General features: G+C 39.2%; 1 long non-coding RNA gene across 1 annotated transcript in view; it reads right to left on the reverse strand.

Annotated features, from left to right (window-relative positions):
- LOC130885434 (uncharacterized) overlaps nucleotides 1-14,664 on the reverse strand; it is a 44,754-nt gene that overhangs the window by 29,204 nt on the left and 886 nt on the right. The window contains exon 2 of the long non-coding RNA XR_009058173.1: nucleotides 4,165-4,259. This is a non-coding gene — a long non-coding RNA (uncharacterized LOC130885434). The remainder of the gene's footprint in view (nucleotides 1-4,164; nucleotides 4,260-14,664) is intronic.

Consider the following 14,664-nt stretch of genomic DNA (forward strand, 5'->3'; position numbering starts at 1 on the left):
TGTTTATGAAAGCGGAGAGCTGTCGGACAGTCACTCATAGGAATCCATGTCTCGTGATCCTTTGTCTATGCACAGCCTCGTAGTCTGTAGTCAGTTATTATGATCTATATGAAAAGTACACACACACACACACACCATGAAATACACTTGTTCGTTATAGGGGGAAAAAGAACAAACAACAGGAACTTTTGGCGTCAAATATATTTTCCCTTTGATTAAGGTCACATTTTCACCTCTCCACTTGAATACTACTTGACCAGAGCCTCTGCCAAGTGTGACCTGTAAGTCACTGGACCAAAATCTTCAGGTTCTTATCTGCCTATGATGTGAAAAGGTTTGCACAATACTGGGAAAAGTAAAGTAACTGTTGGAGGAAAGGGAACCAACCCACTTTTGCCTGAAAGTTCCAGAAATCTGAGAGCTGATCATTATTCTCTCTATTGGGAGATTTAAGCTCACACCTTATTCTTGATTCTGTATAGATTTTTTTGTGCACATTTCTTTTTTAAATTAATTAATTTATTTATTCACTATGTATATAGTGTTCTTCCTGCACACCAGAAGAGGACACCAGATCTCATTATGGATGGTTGTGAGCCACCATGTGGTTGCTGGGAATTGAACTCAAGTCTCTGGAAGAACAGACAGTGCTCTTAACCTCTGAGCCATCTCTCCAGCCCCTTTTGATCACATTTCAATGTTACAAATTTAATGATGGGCTTGGGTATTATGTGTGTTTTAATTAATAAAGCCCTGAAGATCAGAGGGCACAGCAACTACACTAGTCAGCCATGCAAGCCAGGCAATGGTGGCACATACCTGTAATCCCAGCAGCTACACTAGTTAGCCATAAAAGCTGGGCAATGGTGGTACATGCCTTTAATTCCAATACTAGAGAGGAATAAAAGACAGGAGGAGACAGGTCTCAAACTCAGTCTCGGTCTGAGGATTAGTGGAGGCAGAATTGCCCATGTCAGTCTACGGTAGAAGTAAGTGATAGTGCCTGGCTGCTTTGCTTTTCTGATCTTCAGTTTGAAGCCCAGTATCTGTTTCTGGGTTTTTATTATTCATGCTACACCTGGGACCATGGGTACTCTGGGTTTGAACACTCATCTTCCTCAAAGCAGTGGTTCTCAACTATAATGACCCTTGACCATTGTCCTTCCATGAATCCCACAGAGTCCCTGGTTACATACAGCATTTGATGTTAGATGCTAGCAATGATGAGAGATGACACTGACCCTCTGAGGGTGGAACTGAAATGGAGATCTTTTTTCCTGTGTCACCGGCATATAGGCCCAACAACTTTAGGAGAAGCCAGGCCTTCAGTTCTTCTTTAGGCTTCCTCCAAACCACTCTGGTTCCAGCACAAGCGACTATAGTCTGGGGTTCCTACTTTGCCTGATTTCTGGAGGAGGGCATGAGTTTCTCTGGCCTCTCCTCTCACAGTCCTTCCTGTGTTGCTGCAGTCTCTGAATCGGCATGCCAGAACCCTTCCAATATGAAACACCACAAGCATGTCCAGTTTTCTAGTGAGCACTTGTTTTTTTTTAAACTTCAAATATGGATATCTTCTCTGTCAAACTCTTCTTTCTCATGATCACCTCAAGTGCTTTTATAAAATCAAATAATTCATTCCTTTATATTCAATATATCTTCCTAATACATTGAGGAGAGGTCAGAACAAGCAATTGTCAATGTCAGAACTCTAAATTTAGGGATAGTCAGAATTCATCTTGAATATTAAACTCGCCAGAACTTTCTACTGAGAAAATAGAAACATCATAAATGAAGAATCAGATCTATAGGGGTATTCATGCTAATATTCAATTATCTTGTCAATGATGTGGGCTCCACAGGTTTACCTGGTGGTCAGAGCAAAGTCTTGAACACAATCTCACATTGATATTTTCAGGAGGTTGAGACTCTGTGAGGATATAGAGACCCGAAGCTGTTTGTTTCCTGTATAAAATGCTACTGTTTGTATATGACCTACTTACTCAACTCACATTTGCTTGTGATGGCTAAAGACATTCCCCTTTATGCTAGGCATCCATTTTGGTACCCACTAGTCCTTTGTCTATGACTCCAGTCCCTGGAAGATAAGTTCCCAGTAACTCTGACTCAGTGACCACTACCCAGAAATGTACAGCCATGACTATCTATTTGCTATTACATGACCAACTGCTTCTTTTGCTTCTGTCACTTCCTTAAACAGATGCCCAAAGATTGTTTTGAGTCACCTTGACTATGTGGCAGAAAAGACCAGTTTTCATTTTCTTATGTAGATATTGAAAGGCTTCTTGTGGTTTTCACCTTCAAAAACAAAACAAAACAAAATTTTCTCTATCCCCCTTCTTCACAACATGCCTGAGATTTGGACTTTAAGGCCATTGTCCTGTTAGCAGTTAATCAATAAATCTCTTAATTATAATTTGATTGAGTCTATGGTCTTTTCCTGGGGGCCACAAACTCTGTAATGTATCTATATAATTTTAGCAGTCTTTAGGTGTTATACAGTGCTTTGGAAACAATTGTAGTGTTGTTTAGGGAGCAGTGACAAGGCAAGCACCTTGTAAACACAAGTTCAGGACAAAGGTTTTTTTCCTGAATATTTTTAGTTTGCACCGGTTGGTTGAGCTGAGGGCTACGGAATCTGCAGATTGTATGGCAGCTGTCTCCATGAGAAAGTCCTTGAGGGATTATCCTGCCCTCAGATCTGTTATGTTTCTGCGTAATGGCGAGAGTCTCAATGTGGCAAGTAGTAATCATTAACTCCATTCAGAGCTTTGACTCCGTGTTCCAGCTTCAACACATTTTAGTTGTTTGTATAAGTAGTGAAAATGAAAGTTCCTGGCCTTTTAAGAGAAGTACCTAAGAAACAGCAAGATTTTATTCACCTATATACATATATTTTTATTTAAAAAGTGTCTGCATTGACAGTAAGCTTCTCACTGATAACATAATGATGACGCAGGCAGGGACCCTATAGGACAATAAAGTAAGAATGGCCTTCTGCTAATAATATTAAGTGTCTTAAGCCACCAACTATCATTTTTTTAAAGTACCCCCTTTGTTTTAGAAGTACATTGCTGGGATTGAACCCAGTGCCTTGTGCCCAGCAGGGAAGTATGGTCACACTAGCTACACCATGCCTTCTAAAAATCCTTCAAAACTGATGGATGAATACAAAATAAATAGAACACTTCCTTGTGGAAGAAAAATATCCAGAAATATAGGCTGGTAAGGCTAACAGGTCAGTGTACCAGAATGCAACAGACAAAGTCAGGGTCTGGGACAAAGTTAAAGTCAAAATGTATTTAGCTACACAAAACTGAATTGGGAAAAGGAGAGAAGCTAGGAGAAAAGCCCTCTCTGGTGGAAGACACAGACCACCTGCTTGCTTTGGTTCTCATTTTCAGGGAAGAGAAAGAAAGTCTCCTTAAACAATTGCACCTGAAAGCTCACAGTTGCCAGGGAAGGCTGCATTATCGAGACACCCTCAAAGACAAGATGAAAGCTTAGTGCGAGCTGGCCTAGGGGTCTGATGAGTACTGGGGGGGGGGGGGGGGGAATTTGAGTCTAATGGAATAGATAAAGCAAGAAAAGAGTTTATTTAAAGCAAATTTAAGAAGCCTGGTCTTGTGAAAAATCATTGTTTAGGCTTCTTAAAAAAAAAAAAGTTACTTTTTCAAAAGCTTACTTTTGAAAATAAAAAAAAATATAGTGATAAACCAAGAATCTTGAGGGAAATACTAAACACAGAATAAAAATTACTAGTGGGAGCTGGAGAGATGGCTTAGTGGTTAAGAACATTGGCTGCTCTTCCCAGAGGTCCTGAGTTCAATTCCCAGCAACCACATGGTGGCTCACAACCATTTATAATGGGATCTAATGCCCTCTTCTGGCCTGCAGGTGTATATGCAAATAGAGCACCATATACATAAAAGTAAATAAATATCTTTTTAAGAAACTACTAGTGAATTATACGCAATAAAGATGAAAGATTTTTCAGAATGAAGCACAGAAACATTGGAACAAACACCCTGCACATACTTTAGCGTGTTGTAGTCTCTTAAGTCATGGAGATGTCATGAAGGTCGCTGCAGCTTCTGCATTTTTAGAACTGAGGACATCAAGGTTCAGGAAGGCTAAGGAACTCACCCAGATTCTCACAGATGCTGAGAAAGAGACGCAGCCACGATTCCAGCCCAAAGGACTGAGCTTCAGTTTCGTTTCCTAGCAACTGCCCCGTGATCCTGTCAAGAAAATGGAAATCACTAAAGAAGAGACCCATGGAGGTTAAATTTGTCCCAGAATGAGCAACAGTGAGAGTAAAGCAAATACCTTTTTTAGAGAGATGATGGCTGAAAATTCTCCAGAATTGAAGAAAAGCATCATTTATCCGATCTGATAAAGGTTAACATTTCTTAAGTAGAATTTTAAAAAGAAATCACATCCAGACAGAGGATGGTGAACCCCAGGATTGCAAGGGAAAGGAGATGCTGACCATGAAGACAGCCTGTTAGAGATGACAAATTGATAGAATGAAAACCTTTTTCAAAGGCAGGAGGCTTCTTGAGGCAATGGTGGAAGCCAGGTGATGGGCAGGCTATATCCCAATAGCAAGGGAAGATGACCGTCAGTGATAAGGTATACTCGGTAGAATTGTCATTGAGGAATGTAAGGAAAATAATGCCTTTTATGCAAACAAAAAATTGAAAGAGAATAATCTTGTACCTTTGTTAAAGAAAAACATGGAGGATATAGTTAAGAAAGAAGAAAAATTATATAAGAAAGAAAATCTAAGCTATAAAGCAAACTGTTAAACTGTATATACATGAATAAATCTAAACCAGTTTTCTATAAATAAACACTAAAAATCAAAATGTTTAGAAGAAAAATAATTAAATTCTATAACTGCCTAATAAGAACTAAAAAATAGGGAAACTGATGTATGCATATTCTCGTTCATACATAAGCAGCCTTAAGCCACCTGTGAAAACTCCTGTCTTAGAAAAGGTGAAATCCTTGGAGAGAAAAATGGATTTTTTTTTCCAGATAGGTCAAGAGAGGTTTGACAAAAGCTTTAGGGAAATGTAAAAAGGAAACAACCATCTGGCCATCAACCATGAGGGCCCACCTTCCCGCAGGGGGTTTGTGCCCTCTCTTTTAGTCCCATGGCAATGCTACACTTGATTATCATGTCCCCAGACTCTCAACTTACAGATAATATACTAGGGAGACTGCTGGAGTCTGTGTGTTCAGGAATCATGCAGGAAGGAGTATACATCTTAATGTAATGTGGACACTATAAGACTAGGGGGTTGCTTAATTAACTCACATCACCGTGCAATACTCCACTGTGAATCGCAATGCTCTGTGAAGTCCACAGTTGAGGAACAGGATATTCCAATACAAAGTTCTTTGGACTGAAAACATGGCATAGCACGAGCTCAGCAGAGCAAAGCTAACTTCTCCCTGGAGTGTGCACAATGCCTTGCCTCAGCTTCAGCAACAAGTGAGATTGACATGGTGGGGCTGGGTGGTATTGCAGCTGAGACGTTGTAACACCTTATACAAAGGAGCCCATCAACGTGAGCTGATGTGCTCAGGATCTGGTAGTAAAGAGATTGAATATTTACTGAAGACTTACTGTGTCCCACATCAAGCTATGACTTAATCTTCCCAAAAGTCGTATAATCCCTTCATCTACATAGAGTGCCAAGGTCCAGTGGACTTTTCTTACCGGAGCTTCCAGCTGACCACTGCCACCTTGTTGAGTTCTGCTTTGGTCATTTCTTGAGCTGATACTGAATTTGTATTAATTTAAATGTCTTCCAAGCTTTGTGTCAGTTCAGATGAAAGGGCAAAAGGGTTCGGGAAATCAGTACGTAGGTTCCTCAAACAGCTGAGAATAGATTTCCCTGAGTCACCTATACTACACTGGGCATATGCCTAAATGACTCTTTCCTACTATAGAGGCTCTTGCTCATCTACAGTCATTGCTGTTCTGTTCATAATGGTCAAGAAACAGAAACAGCCTATCTATAAATCGATGAATATATAATGAAAATATGATACACTTAAGACGATGGAAAATTACTCAGCTATTAAAATTAAAAATATAAAATTTGTAGGTAAATGGGTGGAGACAAAAACAGTCATCCAGAGTGAGTAACTCAGACCCAGAAAGACAAATGTCACATGTTTTCTCTCCTTTATAAATGTTAACTTTGAACTTTCAGATATATGTGTTATATTTGGAATACCCACAGAAGTCAGTAAATTACTAAGAGCCCATGGAGAGTGTAGACGGCCCAGAGCTCTTTTGTAGCCACAGACACGCACTAGGGCAGGGATTCTCCAACTTCCTAATGCTGAGACCCTTTAATACAGCTCCTCATGCTGTGATGAACCCAACCATAAAATTATTTTTGTTGCTACTTCATAACTAAATTTTGCTACTAATACGGATTGTAGTGTAAATATCTATACATTTACTGATGATCTCAGGTGGCCCTGTGAACGGGTCATTTATCGGGGGTCACAACCCATAGGTTGAGAACAACTGTACTAGGGAACCTGGAATGTTAAACACGCAGGGTTTTCCCTTCAAGGGAAGAAATACAAAACCTGGCTTTCATCCAGATGCCTGAAGCAGTTGTGTTTTCTAGACTGGTGACCTTTGCACGATCTGTGTGGCTGAAGTCCCGCTTCCAGATCCATTCTTGCAGACTTGTTTTTCTCAGTCAATCTGTACAGCCTGTTTTTATGAACGGAATCCCATGTACTTTATAAAGAGTTTTGGTGTGGTCACATCTGTTCTATATTTAGCTTTCTTTATTCCTCAAGTAGCCTTACACATGCTTTATTGTACATGTGTGATTGATTTAATCATCACAGGAATAGTTCCCACTGGACTGTGTTGTATTTAAACAAGTCTAAAATAAGCCAATAGGGGTCAGACTCCCACAGTTTGGAACAACACTGGCTACAGAGTCATGTTGCACCAAACTGCCTTCTTGCCTCCCATGTTCATCTCTGGGCTGCACAGACCCCTGCAGGAAGGGATTTCTAGGGATAGAAAATAGAATGCACTTGTGCAAAGGGTTAAAAAGTAATTATGGAACAAGAGAGGGTAAAATGAGGTGGGAGAAGGAAGGACAGGGTAGAAGAGGGAAAATGAGAGAAAGAAATAACACTAAAAAGTCATGTGGAAACCTACTAATGTAGAAGCTTCCTAAAATACACCTATACACACACTGCCCACTGCTACAACAGTGGAACAAGCATTAGCTAACAACAGTTAATTATTGGATCGGGTTTAAGTCCCATTCCACAAGATAAAACTCATACCTACTACAACCATCAGGCCAAGAATCTATGGCTATACAGGGATCATAAAACTTAGGGAAGAAACTACTATTATCCTACTAAATGCATTAAATGTATTAAACTATGTAGTATTAAATGACTCCTAATGGCTTCTTCCTATGCCCACAGATTCATGTATGTCTCAACCCTCATCAGAGAAGCTTCTGATTGTAGTAGATGATGATTAAAATAGAGCCCACAACCAGCCAAAGTGCAGAGAATAAGAGAACGGAGAACACTTAGCCGTCAATGAAGCATGTACACCTTACCCCTCCCTTCCAGTGTTCAGAGATCATCACAGAGGAGGGGACAGAAAGAGGATGAGAGCCAGAGGCCATGGCTGATTACAAGGCTATGACATCGTAGCTGCTCCCAGGAACTCACTGCAGATGCAGCAGCATCCACAAGACCTGTGCAAGCCGAGGCAAGACCAAATCCCAACAGGAAGAGAGGAGTTGGATATAATCAGTAAAAGTCAGGCTGTATTAACAGTATTTATCTGAGAGAGGAAAGGACAGAGAAAAAAGAAAAGCTAACAAAACTGATAAATTGGCCATGCTCCAGTGGAGTTGTTTAAGCAACACAAATTGACCTTGATGGGGAAAGGGTGGGACAAGTTGGGTAGTAAGGGAAGGATTGTGGACCTAGGAAAATTGGGTAAGGGAGAGAGAAAATAATCAAAACACATTGTATGAACGACAAATAAGAAACTCAGAAGGAAAAACATCCTATTCTAGAAAATCAGTACCAACTAGGCACTCTCCCGGTTATTTGGCTAATGATGTTTTTTTTTTTTTCCCATAGCCTTCATATTTATTCTAACCAACATTTTGCCAACAAATATTAGTATGGCGAGGATTATATAACCACTTTGTTTTTCTATAAATGTCTCTTCCAAGGACAAAAGTCTTAATGGGTCTGTTTCTGATCTCTGCCCACAAATAAAATTTGACACTAAACTTTCAATTTTCCTTGATTGGAACCTTCTGGAAGAAAGAGAGTTTGGTGCATTCAGGGCAGCAGGCTAGAGAGCAGTGGTAGGTGATGTGTGAAATGCTCATGATGGGATTCTTTCAGGTTACAGTCCTATACATCCTAACCACAGACGAAGGAAACCAAGGATATATAGCTCATTCATTTTTTCATGTGAATTTTTTCATGGAAGCAAGAAAATTTTCATTATAGAAATCAGCAAATATTACACAGACATTCAATCAAATGTCCTAATTCTATCAATTTCTATCATAGACATTGAACATAGAATAGAGATTATGGAGGATTTAGAGAGAAAGGAAATCAGGGAAGTTGCCTAATATGTACAGCTTAACTTGGGGAAGATAAAAAAAATCTTCTTGAAATGGGCAATGTCTTTATTGTGTTTGCCCAATCGAATGAATATAACAAGTGACTGAATTATATTAAGAATGTGTAAAGCTGTTAATTTTGTGTACATTATCATAACTATACTTTTAAAAGCAGAAGAAAAGGGATTTGCCTTCTGCACAGAACCTCTCCTCGGGGAGGAAAGGAAGGTCCTGCTGGCCCTGCCAGTGGTATGAGACAAGGAGGAGCCACTTGCAATGTTGGAGCTGACTCAGACCTAGACAGGCCCCATTCCTGTTCAGTGGTTTCTCTTGCCTACTTTGAACATCTTCTATTCTGTGCTGCACATGCTCAGAGGTCAGAGGGAAAGCTCGTTTATGGAAGTGAAAGCAGAGAAGAAGGATTTCCAACCAGGAAGAACGAAGGTAGTAACTTCATGTGGAGGGTGACAACATTCAGGGAGACAGCAGGATGAATCTCTGCAAGGATATTCAAAAATGTCTTCCATACAATTGCTAAACAGAGGAGCAATGGATGCTGTTTACCAAGGGATGATGTTCACACTCACAATACAAACCTATCATTAAGTAAATGTACATTTCTGATGGTCCCCCTGGAGTGGAGAAGGAGCAGCAGGGGATAGATGAGATGCATCATTTCACAAGACAAGCATCAGAAACAACGCCAGAAGCACAGTACAATGCTGCCTTTTTGTTTCTCTTTCCTAAAAAAGATATAAGACAAATTCTCACTGTCTCCTAAATTTTTTTCATCTTAAAACGTAAAGGAGTTTGTAACCTGAAGTATTTCCCATTTTTTTCTGTTTAAAACTATCTCAAATTATTTTTATGCTGTTATTTAATATGTAAACTATATCTATACATTAAGTGAAGTATCTTTGATAAATACATAAATAAAATTTTAATTTCCTCTGGGAACTAAGTAAATAACAAACTCACTATTATGTATTGTTTCTCTTTTTATTTTCAATGAGATTATTCTTGAAGCAAAAAGAACCATACACACCAAGCCCCTCCCCTGCTCCATCAAGCTACAAGAAAGCCCTGACCAGCAGGTACCATCAGATGGGCTAATGGTGGAGTTTAGTCTGAGCATCTTTGTCAAGGAGCAGAGGGGCACCCCGGTTCTCTCTCATGAAAAAGAGACTGCAAAAACCCTGCTGCTTATGCACAATGCTTCATGGTGTGATATCATATCCATTCCCTGATAGGGCAGGCAGAATGCGATTAGCAAAACTTCACTCCCCAACCCAGCTTAGAAATTATAGTGCCAACAACTTTGCAAGAACTATCTCTCTCTCCTATGTGAGCCAACTACAACAAATGTCACTCTTTTTAAAAAGTGACCACAGACTGCAGGAACTATGATCTTCAGGCAACCACGTATTTCAAAATCAGTTACATCCAAATCTGGAAAGAGAAGCAGCCTTTTAACTCTACAGCTTCTCTTTGAGCACCGGCGTTTCCAGGCTTTTGGTGTTTGCGTAACAAGTTCTTGGCCCTAAGGTTTCATCTTCTCGTTCACTCACTTAGCTATTTTAAGGATTTTGCTTCTTTATTGAGCACCAAATACTGCTTTAGAACCCAAAGATGGGAGAAGCAAGTCTCTGCTGTTAAATGGCATGCTCTATGAAAGAGACTGGCCACAAAAGCTTGGTTGTTGCTGCCACATATAACATTGTCATCCAAAATAAAATAAGACTGGAAGAAAAGTAAGAAAGTAATTTAGCATAACTTTTGAACTAACTTTTCAAATACTTTAAAAGGTAGTATTTGGGGAATATTTGCAGACAGGTGACTCTTTTGGATGGGCTCAGGCTGACTCGACTCATGGCATATTCTCTGAGCCACATCCTCATTGAAGGTGAGGTGCTTCTTGGGAAACTGTGGTTGAAAGGCAAGGATAGAAAGGGAAAGATGCCTAGGAAAAGTTATACCCATTGGAATTATCAGGAATCTAAGTTAATTTTAAAAAACTTTTATACCGAACAACTTGAAGCTCCACAGTACAAGGGATATAATTGCAAGTAAATATGGGGAGAGACTCCTTAGATGGAAGACGTATGCCTGTACTGGGGCAGGGCCTCCTGCCGTGGTCACGGCAGAACAAGTTTGTATCTCTTCCTTTACATTGCTAAAGACAACAAAGCATGGCCATCGTAGGGTTCCAATGGAAGTTAAGGGTCTAGCTTTTCTGGAATTTGTTGATGATAACATCATCAGTATGACTGTGCCACAGGCAGGAACAGTGTCAGGGGAGAAGCTGTTGGTCTAGTCTTCCTAACCACAATGTCAGATATGCTGAAACAAACAGGGATTCAGGGACTGTTGTTAGTGGGTACACAGTCACCCTGGTTTTGGTTGTTGGTGTTTTGGGTGGATATCAACACTCAGCAGAATACTGACACCTCCAGAAAGCTGTAACAGACGTTGTGGATCCCAGAGCTAAAAGGAAAGATTGTTATCAATGCCTTCCTGTTGACTAGTTCTAACATGAGGATGGCCTTAGAACATGAACCAAGACAACTTTAAGTGTGGATCAAAGAAACAAACTATCTACCCAGACATTAAATCATAAGTTAAACACGATGTTAATTTTCTGTAGAAATGAGCTAAAACAGAAGATGTTGTTCAATTTGCCTAAGAAGAGCTGGGGGAGAGAGATTTGACTTCAGAATTACAGTGAACTTTGTAAAAAGTGAGTCGGTGCCAAAAGAGATGTTAGAATTGACCAAGAATTGCAGTAAGGCTTAGAAGAAAACATAACACATGTTAGCAAGCAGGATCCCAAACACTGTTTGGAAGAAAATGTGGATGTACTTACTGTCTAGCGTTTTGCAACAAAGCCGCATACTATTGCATTTAAACAAAGCAGCATAGAAAGTTGTCAACAACACAGACCCGTGTTTATTCCCCCATTGTTTCTAAAGCTCACAATCAATGAAAGGAACTCTGCAGCTGTATTTGGCAAAGTGTGAGACAAGTGGTCTCATTTCAGCACTGTGACATTGCTGATTTCAGTTACACAATTACTCCTGTTTTGTTAGTCAGGGTTTTGAAGATTCCAAAGTTGTGTAAGACTATATCAAAGTGAAAGAATTTTTCTAAGATCCCATTTGGGGGGGGGGGGAAGCAACTTTTGATTATTGATTACAAAATAAAATACATTTACAATAAAAAATAAATATTTGAGCAATTCTGTACTCTTTCCTCAAGCCTCCTTGATGGATCTCATTAATTTGAACAAATACATTATAAGATTTATAATATATTTGGACCTGTGCTTTCAGTGACACCATGCAGTGTTTCTTAAAGAGCTAACACAATGGCTGGCACACATAGATACCAAAGACATTGTGTAAGCCCACTGACTATGAATTTCTTCATCTGAACCAGAATTTCGGCTACCGTGGAAATCAATGATTCATATGTCTTTCTTCCCCACTAAAAAACATTTTTGCATACACTCCAACTTTTGTAGACAAATTCAGGAGTTTGGTTCATCACCCTAAAGACAGTTGGGGGCTAAAATGAATAACTCTGATGACCTCTTGCTTTATTACTGTGAAAAATGACAGGGGATATGGCGGCAAACAATGTCCCCTAAACAAGATGCACCTCACTTCTCACTTTTGTATATTCTGTGAACTAGGAACAGTTGTTGTGTTTTTGATGCTGCATTTTAAACAACTGTGTAAATAAATGTTGTTTTCAACTTTCTCACTCAGCTGTGAGAACCTAACAGAGTTACTATCCAGCTTTTATAGAAAAGTCTGTCAAACTTTTTTTAATTGATTTTTATTGAGCTCTACATTTTTCACAATAGCAACAAATAGCATAAAATATCTCAGAGTAACTCTAACCAAACAAGCTGAAGACTTGTATGTCAAGAACTTTAAATCTTTGAAGAAAGAAATTGAAGAAGACACCAGAAAGTGGAAAGGTCTCCCATGCTCCTGGGTAGGCAGAATTAACATAGTAAAAATGGCAATCTTACCAAAAGCAATCTACAGATTCAACACAATGCCCATCAAAATCCCAGCAAAATTCTTTACAGACCTTGAAAGAACGGTACTCAACTTCATATGGAAAAGCAAAAAAAAAAAAAAAACCAGAATAGCCAAAACAATCCTGTACAATAAAAGAACTTCTGGAGGCATCACAATCCCTGACTTCAAACTCTACTACAGTACTGAAAACAGACTGGTATTGGCATAAGAACAGACTGGAGGACCAATGGAACTGAATAGAAGACCCGGATATTAATCCACACACCTTCGAACACCTAATTTTTGAAAAAGAAGCAAAACATATCAAATGGAAAAAAGAAACCATATTTAACAAGTGGTGCTGGAATAATTGAATATCAATATGGAGAAGAATGAAAATAGACCCATACCTATCACCATGCACAAAACTCAAATCCAAATTGATCAAAGACCTCAACATAAAGCCAGCCACACTGAACCTTATAGAAGAGAAAGTTGGAAGTACACTTGAACATATTGGCACAGGAGACCACTTCCTAAATACAACCCCAGCAGTACAAACAATGAGAGAACCAATTAATAAATGAGACCTCCAGAAACTGAAAAGCTTCTGTAAAGCAAAGGACACAGTCAAAAAGACAAACGACAGCCCTACAGAATGGGAAAAGATCTTCACTAACCCCACATCAGACAAACTGCTAATCTCCAAAATATACAAAGAACTCAAGAAATTGGTCATCAAAAGAACAAATAATCCAAAAAAGAAATGGAGTACAGACCTAAACAGAGAACTCTCAACAGAGGAATCTAAAATGGCTGAAAGACACTTAAGAAAATGTTCACAACATCCTTAGTCATCAGAGAAATGCAAATCAAAACAACTCTGAGATTCCATCTTACACCTGTAAGAATGGCCAAGATCAAACACACTGATGACAACTTATGCTGGAGAGGTTGTGGAGAAAAGGGAACACTTCTGCATTGCTGGTGGGAATGCAAGCTGATACATCCCCTTTGGATGTCAGTGTGGCGATTTCTCAGAAAATTGGGAAACAACCTTCTTCAAGACCCAGTAATACTACTTTTGGGTATATATCCAAAGGATGTTCAATCGTGCCACAAGGACATGTGCTCAACCATGTTCATAGCAGCATTGTTTGTCATAGCCAGAACCTGGAAACAACTTAAATGCCCCTCTATTGAATAATGGATAAGAAAAATGTGGTACATTTACACAATGGAGTACTACACAGCAGGAAAAAATAACGACATCTTGAATTTTGTAGGAAAATGGATGGACCTAGAAAACATTATTTTGAGTGAGGTAACCCAGACACAGAAAGACAATTATCACATGTACTCACTCATAGGTGGCTTTTAAAACCTAAAGCAAAGAAAACTAGCCTACAAACCACAATCCCAGAGAACTTAGACAACAATGAGGACACTAGGAAAGACTTACATAGCTCTAATCTACATGAGAAGTAGAAAAAGACAAGATCTCCTGAGTAATTTGGGAGCATAGGGACCTTCGAGGAGGGTTGGAGGGGGAAAAGGTAGGGAAGGGAGCGGAGAAAAATGTAGAGCTCAATAAACATCAATAAAAACAAATAAAAAATTAAAAGAAATAAAAAAAGAAAAAAGAAAAGTCTGTCAGATTTCTGTACCAGAATGTTTAAATAATATTTCCCTAATTGAGCAGAATTTAACAAACAGAATTGCCATCACCTGATTGATTAGTCCCTGGTCTTCCTATTCCTCCTATTGATTAAATACTGACTTAGGAACTGATTTAGAAAACGGAGTAAGGAGTTGTAAAACCGAAGAAGAAATTTCTCAATTACATTCTGCAGTTGTGAAAAAACTGAAGCTCAGTGGATTTGCTGCCTTGACATAACACATTTCCAAAAGAGGCCAGGCTGGTTCTAAAATTCAGATTGTGTGTTAATGACCTA

This window comes from Chionomys nivalis, chromosome 13 (genome assembly GCF_950005125.1).
Source record: "Chionomys nivalis chromosome 13, mChiNiv1.1, whole genome shotgun sequence".
NCBI lineage: Eukaryota > Metazoa > Chordata > Mammalia > Rodentia > Cricetidae > Chionomys > Chionomys nivalis.